The sequence below is a fragment of the Arachis hypogaea genome, chromosome 15 (genome assembly GCF_003086295.3).
Source record: "Arachis hypogaea cultivar Tifrunner chromosome 15, arahy.Tifrunner.gnm2.J5K5, whole genome shotgun sequence".
Lineage (NCBI taxonomy): Eukaryota > Viridiplantae > Streptophyta > Magnoliopsida > Fabales > Fabaceae > Arachis > Arachis hypogaea.
Genome location: NC_092050.1, coordinates 7,106,609 through 7,122,605, shown reverse-complemented (window position 1 = coordinate 7,122,605; position 15,997 = coordinate 7,106,609). Strand labels below are relative to the sequence as shown.

At 34.6% G+C, this 15,997-nt stretch overlaps 1 pseudogene; it reads left to right on the top strand.

Annotated features, from left to right (window-relative positions):
- Positions 1–14,722: 14,722 nt before the first annotated feature.
- On the top strand, positions 14,723–15,997 carry LOC112747794 (tropinone reductase-like 3; annotated as a pseudogene).

Here is a 15,997-nt window from a genome sequence, read left to right as displayed (position 1 = left end):
GGCCCGAAGATAAACTCATGGTCCAAATATACACACAACATAAGAATTTAAAAAAGTCCAACAGATTCGCACAGCTTGTGCTCGCTATTCACATGGGCTATTCGACCCGACTTTAGATGAGCATAGTTGGTCTGACTCGTTTTTTATCCGGCTTGCATGGTAAAAAAACCTTGTCAAATTACTACTATAGGCAGCTTTCCACTACTCCAACATGGAGTAATTTCCCAGATATTGAAAGAGAAACTGCCACCATTACATGTGACAAGACACACGAGTGATGATGAAGTCATCACCTATTTCTATAAATACCTTATTACATTTAGGTATTTTTCAATTCTAATTCTCTTATGCCTAAAACTTTTGCTAACTTAAGCATAAGAAACTCTTGCAGGTACCTTACCATCATTCACTTGAAGATGTCGAAAAACTTCACCCCTCTGGTAAACAAGTCAAAGCCTTCATGTAAAGCAGTTTGTACCAATAATGCAAATCAAGAGATAAATTTGACAGTAACAAACTTACAAGTTTATATTCGCGATAATTAGCAATAGACAAAAAAATCTACTGTAAACAATTACCGACGAGATTTATACTGCCATATTTATTCCGCCTCTAAATCCAAGAGTAAACAGGTAAACGACCAATAAATCTTCCGGTAAATCTGACGATTTTCAGCAACTTTCTTATAGTGATAACTGCGATTACAATTCTAAAAAATTTTGACAGTGGCGCAATATATAATATGGCAATAAAATAAATTTCATAATAATTTAATATAACAAAATCAAATTTAATAATACAATAGGGATAAATAAATATTATGACCATAAGTGATTTGTTTCTAGGGTTGCCGTCTTGCTCTACTCTGCTAGGATTAGGAGAAATTTTAATTGTGAGTTTTCTTTACTCTTGTGAGTGATTTTGGTTCAACAATGGCTGCCTCCTAGGGGTGTGACACATGTGCAATTAAAGAAGAGAATGAGGTATTGAGGTTTGAGGATGAGGACGTTCAAGAGAGTATTGAGAAGTGCAATAGGAGTTATATTGGCGAATCGAAAATTTACTGCTAGAACGTTAGAGGCAGTTCTCTATAAAATATGGAGACAACCAGAAGGCTTTCGGATGATGGACCATGGCAAAATTTATCCCAATTCTTTTTCAGCAGCGAAATGGATATGCTTAGGGTGAAAAAAAGAGGATCATAATTGTTTAAGAACTATATTCTGTATCTCAAATGTTGGAGAGAGAATAGTTCGATTGTTGAGAAAGAATTTTCTTGTGTTCCGATATGGATCCTGCTATGGAATTTACCGAAAAAATATAAAAGTAGGCAGAAGAATTGGAGGATCGTTAGGCAAGTTATGGATACAAACTTGTTTGTGATGAGGAAAAAAGAAGATCATATTATTAAGGTACTGGTGCAGCTTGACGTTAGCAAACCTTTGCGTAGAATTATGAAGATTTCAGGCTATAATAACTAGATTCTGGAAGTGAAACTCAAATATGAGAAAATTGGTAATTTCTACCACTGTTGTAGAGGAATTGGATATGAAATTAGAGCTTGCAATGGTTATTTGGAGGATTCGATGGCAGGAAAAATAGAAGAGAAAGGATGGGGAGCGTGGCTCAAAGTGGATCAATTTGGTCAAAGAGTTGAAGAAGACAAGGAGAATAACAAACCAAATTATAATTCTAGCACTGACACATAAGATTCTAGATACAAAAAACCAACTTCGGTATGCCTCGTACGAGGTTTTGTCCATCTCTTAATAAATGATAGGAGCTCGCAAGTTAGGGCAGAAGAAGAGGAAGTCCAAAGTGTGAATAAGGCGTTGCTACTAAGTGATTCAGGGAAAGAAAAATTTGAATCTAAAAGAGTTTTTGGAGGAAATAAGGAAAGAAAAAGGAGAAGAAACAGATCAGTCTTAAAGGGGAGTTTTAAAGGGGTGTGTGAGGGAATAAGTGGAGTTTTAAAGAAGAAGAAGCTGTGATGGGTGCTAAAAGAATTACTACAGAGGTGAAAGAAAATTCAACAACTAAAAAATAGTGTTTGGAGGATGGTAAGACAGCTACAATGAGGGAGGGTGCCACCCAAAATTGGGCACCCAAAGAGGTATAAAGATGCTGTCGTGAAACTGTCGGAATTTAGGAAAATTCCTGACAGTTCACAACATACTAGGGATTAATAAATCTCATTTCTCTGAAGTGTTATTCTTGTGCGAAAGTAAAAATAGCACCTTGAATGTGGAGGGAGTTCTAAGAAGAGTATGATTTAAACTAGTCTACACAGTGGATCCTATTGGTCAATCTAAAAGTTTAGCATTAGCATTACAGGAGGGAGTGAGTATTCAAGTTTTAAACCGGGAGAATTTTCTGATTCACTTTGAACTAGAGATTCATCAAAGTAACTTGAGGTAGGAGGTTCTGACAGTCTATTTGCACATAGATGAAACTATTAGGGAGGAACAATACTCAAAGTTTCTATAATTGATTGAGAATGGTGGAACGTAGATTATAATTATGGGAGACTTTAACGCTATTAAAGCTCATCATGAGAAGAAAGGAGGCAGACCTAAATCATCATCATCTATAAGAACTTTTAATAACTTATTAATGCAGGAGAGGTGGTGGACTTGGGTTACAAAGGTGATAAGTTCACATGATTGAATAAGCAATTTAGTGGCAATTTTGTCAAAGAACGGTTGAATTTCCAAATAGAGTGCTAGTGTCAATGCGATGGAGGGCAGAATTTTTAAATGGCTATGTTATGCACTTAGATGAAATGGGTTCGGACAGTGACGGATCCAGAAAATTTTGGTAGTGGGGACAAAATTTATATAACATGATAATAATTTTTATAATAAAAATAATATGTGTATATAAAAAATTAAATATTAAATTATCTATTAACCACTATATATCTATGTATAAATACATGTATTGTTTAACTTATTTTCAAGGTGTATTTTATATTTTAATATATATTTTATACAGATAATTATTTTTTATGTACATGTAGCATGATTATTATTATGATTATATATTTTGTTATTGTAAAATATGATTAGCCTTCAAAATATCTAATATACAAATTAAAACACTAAAATAGTAATTTAAATAATAATATATAATTTAAAATTCTATTCTTTTAGGTTTTATATTTTTTAAAAATTAAGTAATTTTTCTCTTAACACTATCATCAAAATTTCTCTCTTTCCATATATATTACTAAATAATTATTTAAAAATTCACTTCCCAATACAATTAGAAGCCGACTCTTATTGATATTCATAGTTAAAAAAGTTCTTTCAATTAATATAGTTGCTACGCAAAAATTAAAACTAATTTGAAAAGAAGATAAATAATATTCTTTTGAGTTGATTTTTAAAAAAGAATACTAATTTCGTTTAAAATTGAGAATTGATCATTCTAACGAATATCTAATATAAAATTTTTAAATTGACGATTAAGTACCAAAAGTTGAGTAAAAAATTATTGTGGGGTCAAATTTAATAATCTAATGGGGGCAAATAAATATTATTATCATATAATACTCAAAAAAATTTCAAATTGTAGTGGGACGCTTGCCCCCACACTACTGTACTTAGATCCGTCCCTGGGTTCGGATCACAAATCACTCCTTATTGATTCAGATAGGGAGATGAGGAGAATGAAGAGGAGATTCCGATTGAGAGATGGTGTGAGAATGAAGAGGTGGCGGAATTAATTAAGTATACTTGAACGCTAGACATTAGGGGTTCACCTATATTTAGATTGGCTAGAAAGCTCAAGACAACTAGACACTGCATAGTGGAGTGGCAACACAATTAGTCTTCTAATTCTTAAAAGAAAATTCAATAAATTAGAGAAAGAATAGTAGGGGAGAAAATTAAGGGCAATTAAGCAAATGGAGCAGCTATCAGGGTATGGGAGGCTGAATTAGAAGATGCACTTGAACTAGAAGAAAGATATTGAAAAGAAAAATCTCAAGTCTAGTGGCTAAAATAGGGAGATCGCAATACAAAAGTTTTTCACTCCAAATTTTAAACTAGAAGTAGAAGAAATAAGGTGCAAGAGTTAGAAGATGTAGAAAGGAATGTAGCCTCCAGCATTAAAGGCAATGCATCAACAGCCTAACAGTACTTTGAAGAGCTCTTTACATCTAGTAACCCAAGAGATCCAACAACGAAAATTGAGGGTATTCCAACAAAAATTAACACCGCCACCAACCGTGCATTAACCAGACAAATCACAAAAAAATAAGTGAAAGCTGTTGTTTTTTCTATCAATGCCTTTTCGGTCCCGGGTGAAGATGGATTCACTGTTAAATTCTTTCAATTTTTTTGGGAAACGATTAAAGGAGATGTTTTTCAGGCGGTTAGAAGTTTTTTCTTGGGAGATAAAATTCTGAAATCATTTAATACACTCATATTTGCCTTATTCCAAAAGTTCCAAATGCAAAATTCATGAAACAGATTTGACCTATAAGTTTGAATAGTATTTTTATAAAGTCTTATCAAAGATGATGGTGCACATGCTTCATTTTGTGATGAATAGACTCATAAGTGACACACAGAGTGCTTTTATTAAAAGGCGGTTGATTAGTGATAATGTTTTAATTGCTCATGAATTTATGTATTTTTTTTGAAGAATAAGAGATACAATGATTATGAATTAGCTCTGAAACTAGACATGAGTAAATCGTATGACAGGGTGGAATGGAGTTTTGTTTGGGAGGTTATGTGTAACACCCTAACTTTTAGCACCTCATGATCGTACTAAAAGCTCAGCCGTTACTTACATTTAAACCTTTTTATTTTATACTATATTTATTTAATATTGAGCTTTCGCGAATACCAACTGAAGTTTTATTTCAAAAAACAATGAGTCCGTACTTTAAACTAGTTAATCACAAAAATATATATATTCACATAATATTAAATACATAGACTTATTTCAAGATTATCAAAAACAAATCATACCCCCCTTAAAAACTAAAAACAATAAACGACGTGGGAAAAGTAAATTCTAACAACTCAACTCGTGAACATAATCTTCTATGCTCCTGTGCTCCGCACTAAACCTTTGCACCTGTAGCTAAAAGGGGTGAAAATAGGGGATAAGAACTGGAGAGTTCTTAGTAGGGTCGGGGGGTATAGTTAAACTCATTTTATTACCAAAGCCAATAATAACAGACAATAGAATACATTTAGACTTAACAAACAAAGGACACAAAAATCAAGCAATCATATATCACACCCACAATCACAAGAAACACACTCACAAACAAATATGCGCAAACATGTATGATGCATGTCTATCCCTAGTGCAGGTAATGAGCTCATTTGTCGGTTTCGACCCGCACCCGACACAATCCAACTCGCAAGTCGAATAAGGCATTCCAACGACATAACCTCTGCAAGTTTCTACTTCTTGCAGGCGCTGATTTTCCAGCTGAAGTATGTCGAACATGACCTCTGCAAGTACTTGCAGGAACTGATTCTCCAGCTGAAGCATGTGACTGATGTTCCTGGAACCCATTCCACATTTACGGGCATCCTCGCACAGTCATTCACATACAAAGCTCACGGCTTACATTTTCATATCGGCACCATAACTATTTACTTTCCGTCACCCTCTCGTGACTTTTCAATCATTCTCATATCCTGTGGCAGACAGTCTTTTAAAGCCTTTTCTTTATCTTTGCCCTCTGCTCTCCTGTGGCAAAGATCGCTTTAGTTAATACATTCTTTTCTTTTCTATGCTCTGCTCTCCTGTGTTAGGGATTCTTTTAGTTTCTTTCATTCTTTTAATTCTTTTATTTTCTGTTATTTATTGAATTATACTTTGACTTAACTCAACAACCTTTGTCTGAGTTTGGCTTCCAGTGCCATAACCTCTGTAAGCAATCTCTGTTTTACAGGTGCGACTCTCTTGAGCCGATGTATGCAAACATAACCTCTGTAAGCAATCTCGGTCTTACAGGTGAGGCTCTCTCTAGCCAATGTATGTATTGATAACCTCTATAAGCAACCTTTGTCTTACAAGTGCGACATCCCCTGGATTGGCTGATGTATCTCTGAAAAGCAAATCTCGGTGGACTCACCACCATATCTCTGCTTATCTCCTTTTCTTTTCGTTCGTTGTTTCTTTTCTTTCTTATCATTCTACAATATAAATTATCTTCGCATCATTTCCTCGCATTTTCCTAAGTGTCTTATGGAAAGAGAATCAAAGATTCTTAAGTTAGATTTGTCTTTCTAAAGTTTTTAGGACAATTTTCTGCTTATCTTTTTAGTATATCATAAATAAAATAATATATTTTTTAGATAATATTTTTAATAAAATAATAACAATAATGTAAATAAGATCATTTAAATGGCAACTAAATAATATTTATATCTTTTTTTAAAAACTTAACTTCGTAAAGTTTTTATTCTTAAGCTCTTATTATCTACGTTTTAAACTTCAAGCTTTTAAATATTTTATTTTTAAACCAATATTTTTATAAAATTATATTTGAAACCTCACTTATCTCAATATTTATAAAAGCAACCCGAATTTTTTTTACAAAATATCCATTTTTACCTCTGTACTTTATTATCACCCAAAAGCCAAAATATCCGAAAACTTATATAATTACAAATTTTACCTTGATTTTTATATACAAATAGAATGTCACCTTTTAAAAATATACCAAAACCGAAGCTCTTAGTTTTTTTTTTTTCAAAATATTACTTATATTTTAATCCGTTTTTTAATTTTTCGATTACCGATTCGCCGTAACTTTTAATTTAATCTCTCGGCCATCAAACCTCACCAATTTTTACTCGATCTTCAACGATATTCCAACCCAAAAATCTCTAAAACAGTTCAGTCCCTGCTGGTTTTATCACAGCCAAGTCATGAACTTCACAAATACATCAATATATTTCCAAAATTTAACATAAATTCAATCAAACTTAATCAATAATCAATCACAACATTAAATCACTTATTCAACACATATTTACTCATTGAGAATTTATCGAAATCCTACCTTCTCACGAAATCAAAATACTCAAAACTCTGGAAAAATTTTCTGACCGAACTGCTGAAAAAGAAAACGTCAGAAATATTTTGTACCTTATAGAACTCCAATTGCCCAAACTCAAGAGAAAGGAGAGTTACGTCACCGTCAACTTCTACCGAACAAAAATGATGCCAACGTGTAGAAAAGGAGGATATGAACACTTTTATTGGATTAAATTTTTTTTTGGAATTACGGATATCAAAGAATCGTAACCAAAAGATCAAGGAAGCTACGGTTCTCTCTCTTTCTCTCTCGATCACTTCTCTTTCTTTCTTCTTTCTCACCATGCATGCAATGAATTCAAATGAAGCTAGATGATGATGATTAGTATAATAGAAAATGAGTAGATGTCTTGCTTCAATGGAATCCACGGTTATTTCTTCTTTTCCTTTCTCAATGGTTCGGTAGTATTGAATGAATAATAATAACTAAAAGCTGATGGGAAGGAATGATTATTTGTGATGTTAAAGCTTATTAGGAGTCATGATTATACATGTACATATGTATACATATAAGCTACGTTTCTTATTTCTTTTCTTTGTTCCTTTAATAGCTTCGGCCAATGGGAATGAAAATAAGTAATAATATAATATAGTAATGGTAATAATAGAATGAAACTAAGTAATAATAATAATAATAATAATAATAATAATAATAATAATAATAATAATAAGTCTATTAAAATAGTTTCTAATAAATAATTTAAATTTGAATAAGTCATAATTAAATTACTTCAATAATCATAAAATTCTATTTAATTATTTTTAATAAAATAGTTTTCTTAAAAACAAAATCTCAACAAATATAATGACTCATAAATAACTAATTATTTAATTTTTAAAAAAATCTGAGGTCTTACATTATGAGGAAGTTAGGTTTTTATAGGAGATGGATGGAATGGATTCAGGAACTGGTGATGACGGTTTTATACTTTGTTACTGTGCATTGTCAGCCTCATGGTTTCTTTAAGCCATGTAGAGGGTTGTATCAAGGCGACCCTCTTTTTTCTATTTATTTTTGTTTTGTGCAGAGAAATTGTCCCACCTGCACCAATGAACAGAACAGAGACTAGAGATTATATGTTTGAGACTTAATCCAAGGTGTCCTAAAATCAGCTATTTATTTTTCGCAGGGGATTCAATTCTATTCAGCAAAGCTACAGAAAAAGGGTGTCAAAATTTGCTTCGGATCCTATAAGTTTATGAAGATATTAGTGGTCAATCCGTGAATTTGGATAAATTCCTTATTATTTTTCAACAGAAATACCCCTGTGGACATTAGTGATCATCTATCTCATATCTTACATATTCCTCACATTGGCAACCAGAACAAGGACCTTGGGTTACCAGCGGTTATTCAGAGATCCAAGAGAACTACATTTTCGTATATCAAGGATAAAGTGACACAGAAACTGCAGCACTGGAAGAAGGCTTTGTTAACCTCAAGCGGCCAAGAAGTACTAATAAAGGTAATTGCACTGACAATTCCAATCTATACTAAGTTGTTTTAAACTACCAGAGACACTAGTTGGTAAAATTTAAAAGCTCATGCTTCAATTTTGGTGGAGACAACGAGACTTGGAGAGAAGGATGCAATGGGTAGGATGGAAAATTTTTTGTAGACCAAAATTTCAAGGGGTCTTAATTTCAAAGATCATAAAGTCTTTAACCTTGTAATGCTTGCAAAACAAGGGTGGAGACTGATAACTAGGCCACATTCTCTGATTTATAAGGTGTACAAGAGTAAATATTTTAAGTTCTCAAGTTTTTTAAAGGCGGAGGCCGGAGATAACCCATCTTGGGGCTGGCAAAGTGTTTCGAAGGATCAGAAAGTGTTGGAAAAAGGAATCCTATGAAAAATTGGTAGAGACAGTACAGTTAGGATTTAGGAAGACCTGTGGTTAAGAGACTTTCAAGTAATTACTCCTAATCCTAATACCAAGAGGGTCAAAGACTAAAATGGTCTCAGATTTGATGCTACTGGATAGAACATGGAACTAGTCACTAATTCGAGAGGCATTCAATCCAACAATTGCAAATGCTAGTCTAAATTCAACAATTCACCAGGAGGGAATAAAATTACCTGGATAAAGAAAAAGTCTAGGATATATACAGTAGCTTCTGGTTATGGTGTGGCCTTTCAATTTTTTTACCCTCCAACAGATTTATTTTGAGAACAGATTTATTTTGAGAACACTGCAGAAAGAAAGAATTATGGACATCCATTTGAAATCTCAAATGTCAATCGAAGATTAAAAATTTTATGTGAAAAGTGATGCACGAAGTTTTACCCGTAAACAAGAAATTGGGACAAAGAATTTAAACAGTGGTACCGATTTGTCCAAGATGCCACAGTGAAAAAGAATCGGTCTTCCATTGTCTCTGGACATGCCCTGACTAAGGGTGGCAAAGCTGGCTGGCCCGCCTCGTCCCGTTCCGCCAAACTAATATGGGTTCAACTTGCTACCCCGCCCTACCAAAGGATAGACTGGCGGGTTGGTAGGCCGGCTTGCCTTTTTTGTTTGAAATATTTTTTAAGAAAACTATTTCTTTTATGATGAAGTTCAATTTGAATACTAACAATTATTTTATTTTATAATAAAGTTATTTTATCCGATTAGTTTTTTAATATATAGAGTAATATTTTAAATTAATTATTAATTTATAAACAAATTTTAATTAACCATAATAATTTTTTTGATGTGAAATTAACCATAATAAAAATAACTTAATAAATAATAAATCTCTAAATCTCAAACATAACAATAATAAAACAAACACATAATCCACACATAAATCCATATCAAATAATCGTATTATACTTAAAACAAAACACAACATAATTAATAAAATCCATAAATCAGCACACGCAAATCAATTAACAAAGATAAATATAGGTTTACACACAGTTCCTTACTTAAAAAAAATAAAACAAAATAAATATCTTCATTTTAATCTATTATAGCACAAGCTAAAAAATTTGGAAAACATAAAGAAAAAAAGTAGGATATGAAAAGCAAACAAGCATTACAATAATATATTTTCTATTCCAATATTCATAAGCTTGATTAATATTTTAATCCCAAATTAGAGATTGGTATCTGTTACATACATATTCATCAATAACTAAATCACAGAGCCGCTAAGAGGCAGAGGAGGAGAAAAGATGCGCCGCAAGGAGTCTGAAGGACACAGAACCGCCGAGAGGCAAAGAAAGAGAGGAACGAAAGGCAGAATAGAGGCGAGACAAATGCAGCATCGATGGGACTCCAATTTTGTGACGACTGACGAGATGAGATGGGATAGGCGACGTGGGAGATCGACGAGAGGCGGTTCGCAGAGAAGAGGAACTTGGAGCGTGCCGCCGCGAACTGCGATTGTGTGACGGAAGAGGGAAGCAAGGCCGCAGGCACAAGGAGCTCAGGGAACAACGAGGAGCCGAGGAGTGAAGACCGACGAAGGAGCTGAACTGCTGAAGCCTAGGGTCAGGGAAGGGTTAGGTGGCTTTGGGTTGTGGCATGTTTGAGTGTGTTTACTGTTTAGGGTTTGTGAAAAACCCTAATTTTCTATCTATGCCATTTGTAAATTTACTGAAATATCCTAAAAAAAAGATGGCAGCCTGCGGGGCCAGCCCGTCTCGCCCAGCCTTAGCCCGCGAGTATTTTTCAAAGTACTTTTCAAGTGATCAACACAAGTATCATTAGAAGAAGCATTATCCAAAGTAATAGAAAAAATATTTTTATCAATTTTTCACTCATTCAAAAACGTAAAGATTTTAGAAGACAACTCAAATCTTGTGTGAGGAGGAGGTATATGACAAAAATTGAGAATTTTATTCTGTAATTTCCAGTTCTCATCAACAAAATGTGCAGTCAAATATATATACCCCTCATTGGTACTGGACGTCCAAAGATCAGATGTTAAGCAAATTCTATTTGGAATGGAAACTAAATTTTTTTTTAAGTTTCGCAGCTTCTCTCTTGTGAACTTTCACTATGTCAGACTTAACCGTATTCCTAGTAGGAAGTTTTAAAGTTGGACTTATATATTTCACCCAATTTCTAAATCTCCTATCATCAACCATATTGAATGGCTTATCCCCAGCAACTACATAAGAAGCAAACATATCTCTAGCCACTCCTGAATCAATCTTAAGTGAACCCATTTTAAGTTACAATTCTGCTATAGTCTGACCAATATCTTCATGCTAATTTTGAGTATAACTATCAAGATGTCGTTTTAAAGTAGAAGTGTCATATCGCTTACTTCCAGCTTTAAACACCTTCTTGCATCCTTTACACTCAGAACGTTCTACTCCATCCTTATCTGGACCGAGTTTTTTGAAAAAATTCCAAACATCGGATGTTGCTGGTCTGGCCCTTTTCGAACTAGGTTCATCATCCTCGACCGGAGCAGCCTCAAAACCAGCTCCAGCAGTAACAAGGTTACTCACAGTTTTAAAATTTATATTTTCTGAAATAACAGCAAATGTTAATTGTTAACCAGGTATTAACCATTATGATTTAGTCAACACTCAAAACTATTTAGTCAACACAGCAAATCTGCATCAGATTTAATCAACACTCAAAACCATTTTAAAACAAGCATCAACAATTCTGATTTAATCAAAACTCAACCATTATCAAACAAAATGAAAAACAGCAAATAATATATGAATCTGCATCAGATTTAATCAAAACTCAGAACCATTTTAAAACAAGTATCAATAATAATGATTTAATCAAAACTCAACCATTATCAAACAACACCAAACACAGCAAACAAACCTAAATCTCTGATCTAAAACCTAAGCCAGAAAACTAACATACCAGACGAGCAGTGACGAGCCGACGACCAACGAGAGGACAGACGAGCCAACAGAAGAAGCGAGGAGCATCGGCGATGAGGACAGATGAGTAGACCCAGAGAGCCAGAGGAGAGACGAGCATACCCAGAGAGCGAGAGGACAGGACCCAAGAGCCCAAGACCGAGACCACCGGCGACGACGGCTAGACGGAGCAGCAGCGGTGGCTAGAACCCAGGAGAACCGAAAAGCGACGGTGACGAGGAGTACCGCAACTGCTGGGGCCTGGGTGCGACTTTGCTGTCTGTGTGAGACTGCGAGCGTGAGGAGTAAGGACGCACGGCAATGGTGCCAAACGTAGTACGGTGGGGAGCGGTCAGCTGCAGGAGACTGGAGAAGCTGAAGCTCTGTGTTGTGACTTGTGACTTGTGAGTTGTGAGTGGGAGAGAGTGAGAGTGACTGTCATAGTAGCCGAGTGGTGAGGAGTGAGGACTGAATTGAGGAGGCTGCAATTAGGATTTGGGGCGGGTAGGGTTTCATTGGGGGCAGGTCGGGTTGTATGGAAGGTCGATTCTGGGCTTTTGGCCAAAAATATGGTCAACCTTTTATAAAAAAAATTATTAGCCCGCCGGGAAAGTCCGCCCCGCCCCGTCAAAGTCCACGGTTTAAGCGGTACGGGTTAGGCGGGCTTTTGTTATTCGGCGGTCCCACTTTTTGGTGGGTTACGCAGGCCGGCCCAGCGGGTTTTATCCCGTTTGCCACCCCTAGGTGGAACTACATACATTGAAACTAAATAAATTTTTTTTTGGATTCAAATAGAACACTTTAAACCTCAAAAATCAAAACAAGATTACACCCAAATATAAAAGACCAATTTAATACTTTACCCTTAAGATAAAGAATCATACCTAAAGTAACATATCTACTCTTAAGACTAATATCTGATCTATAATTCCGTGACAACTAAATTATAACAATACTACAAGAAAATGGAATATTTGTAACAAAAAATTTGTATCAAATTTAAAATTGTTACAAAAAAATAATATTTTGTAATAATAATTTTTTATTGTTACAAAAGAATAATGTTTTGTAACAACATTACAAGTTGTTATAAAACATGATAATATTTTGTAACAACCTGTTTTATTTTGTTACAAATTATGTTAGTTTTTGTAACGATATAGTGTTTTGTTACAAAATATTGTAACAATTTTTTTAAAAAAATTTAAAATATTTTGTAACAATTTTTTTTTTAACTTTCAAAAACTCCAGTTGTTTTGTAACGAAAAATTAATTTGTCACAAAATTCAGTATTGTTTGTAACAAGTTAATTATTTGTCACAAATTATAAGCATATTTTATAACAATTTTTTTTAAACTGTTAAATACTTGAAGAGTAAAAAAAATTGTGTATATATTTTTTTCAAAATAATTTTATTTTATTTCAAAAATTAAAATTTTTTATATAATGTATGTATTCATTAATTTTTAAAAAATAAAAATATTATTTTATATTCTTCTAAATAATTAATATATAATTTTTATTAATAATCAGATTTTTACACTACAAATTTTTTAATAATTAGTGGAAATTTTTAAAAACTTACACAAAATATTTTATTTGTGGCAAATTATAAAACTCCCCTGCATAATTTTAAAAATCCCCCCACTATTATACATAATTAAAATTCTCAACCCCTCCAAACAAACCCTAAAGCTCTCAGCCGTCGCAGTGTGAGAGAGAATATCTCGTGAAAATGTGCAAAAGGCTAGCTTCAACCCTAAAGCTCGCAGCCGTCGCTGCCTCCATCGCCGCCGCCATCACCACCGCCATATCTGTAAGACCCAAAACTTTTGAAAAATCTTATTATGATCAAGTCTCAAATCATATAGTTATTTATAGTCTTAATTTCAGAAATTATTTTATTAAAGATAATTAGAACAAGTTTTGATTAATTGAATTTGAAATAAATTAAGATTATTATTCAATTTTATAATTATTGGATTATTTTCTATATTTAAATTATAAAGTTGGTAATTATGAAATAATAAGAATTTTATATGATTTGGAGTAAGTAATTAATATTTAAAATATTAATACTGCTGCTTTGGAAAATAGAAAAATTAATTATATTATTTCTAATTTTTGGATTTGAACATTTTATTGAAATTAATTTGTAAAATTGATGAATAAATAGTATTTTTATACATTATTATTGTTGGAGTAAAATCTATTTCTAATTACTATATTATCCCCACTTTTATTTGAAATTACAAAACTACCCCTAGATCTATTTTTATTCAAAACCCTAATCCACCCTCACTCATCTCCCAGCCGCAGCCCTTCCCCAAACCTAAACGCCCTCAGCAAACTCATCAAGCTTGAAACACACATAGCAGCACAGAAAGGGTAGAGAGGAGAGGGATTCATAGGAAGAAGGGGAGAGAAGAGTGAGGACGACGCCGGCGGGCGTCACTGCCGCCGCGCCGTCGTGTCGCGCAAAGAAGAGAGAGGTGCGAGCCGAGGAAGGAGAAGGAGGAGAAGGCCGCACTGTTGCCGCCGTCCCTGTGCCGCCGCCATTCGGTCTGTCCACGAACTGCTGTCAGAACCGCGCGAGGATCGGAGGAGCGTCGCCGTCCTGTGGAGCCGTGTCGTCGCCGTTCAGCCCACTGCCAGAGCAGAGACGCACGAGGGAGGAAGCCGTCATGAGAAGAAGTGTCACGTCACTGCCGCTGTTCAAGCCGTCTTCGTCGTTACCGATTCCCTTCGTCGCCGCCGATTCCATTCGTCGCCGCCGTCGTTGATGAGCCCAGTCACCGCCGATCTAGTCTGAGGGTGAGGGAATGCGAACAGAAGGGAAGACGGGGAGCCACCACCGCTGCTGGCTGAACCCCCTGTGCTCCGTATCGCCTTTTCCATCTGGAACTGGCTTCACCATAGCTGAAAGGTTGGGCTTGGAAGGTGCTTCCGTCGTCATCTCTTCTCGCCAGCAGGTCCTTTTCCCTTTCTCTTCCTCTTTGCCTCCAATTAATTATATTCATTACTCAATTTTCTTGTTTCTACAGCAAAATGTTGACGATGCTACAGAGAAACTTAGGGCTAAAGAAATTGAAGTTTTGGCCCTTATTTGCCATGTCTCCAACGATCAACAGAGAAAGGATTTGATTCAAAAAATCGCACAGGTCACCCTTTTCTATTCATTGTTATCGAATGCATTATCCTTTATTAAAATTTGTTTGAATGCTGTTGAATATGCTGTTGAACATTACATAAGTGTGGAAATATAGATGTGACTGTGTCAAACGCAGCTGTAAATCCTTCTGTTGACCCTATTTTGTAAACCAAAGACTCTGTTCTTGACAAGCTTTAGGAGATTAATGTTAAGGCCTCTATACTTCTTCTCAAGGTAAATTAGTTCAAGCTGTCAATTGTTTGTTGTTATGAGCTAATGTTCTAATTGATGTGTTAACAACCTTTATGTTCTTGCAGGATGCAGCTCCTCACTTGCACAAAGGCTCATCTGTGGTTATTATTTCCTCCGTCGCTGGCTTCAATCCTCCTGCTTCTATGTCTATGTATGAAGTGACCAAAACAGCCCTTTTTGGACTTACCAAAGTAGGTACTTCACTTGCCCTGCAAAGTGTTCCTTGAACATCTAACAAAACTGCATATATCTTCTTGTTTTTAAGTTTGATAATTATTCGTAATATGCTGCATAGGCCTTAGCTGCTGAGATGGCCCTAAACACTCGTGTAAACTGTATTGCTCCCGATTTTGTGCCAACTAATTTTGCCTCGTTTATTACCAGTTGTCAATCATTATCTTATTGCTCCCAGTTTTGGTTCTTTAATTTCCATCCTTAAAATACCTTTTAAGGGCCAAGGTTAGGCACTGTATATAGAAAATTTGATGGAAAAACAGCTTTAATGAAGTGATACAATTTTGATTGAAGTAGGGACTAAGAAAGCTTTGAAGTAAATGTTGCATAATTATGTTTTCTTACTTTATTAATGACCTATTGATTATTGATTATATATATTAACTTTTTGTCATGGTTCCTTCAGGAATTATTGATTATTGAACTATTGTAATTTGGTATTTAACTTTGTGCAGGATAA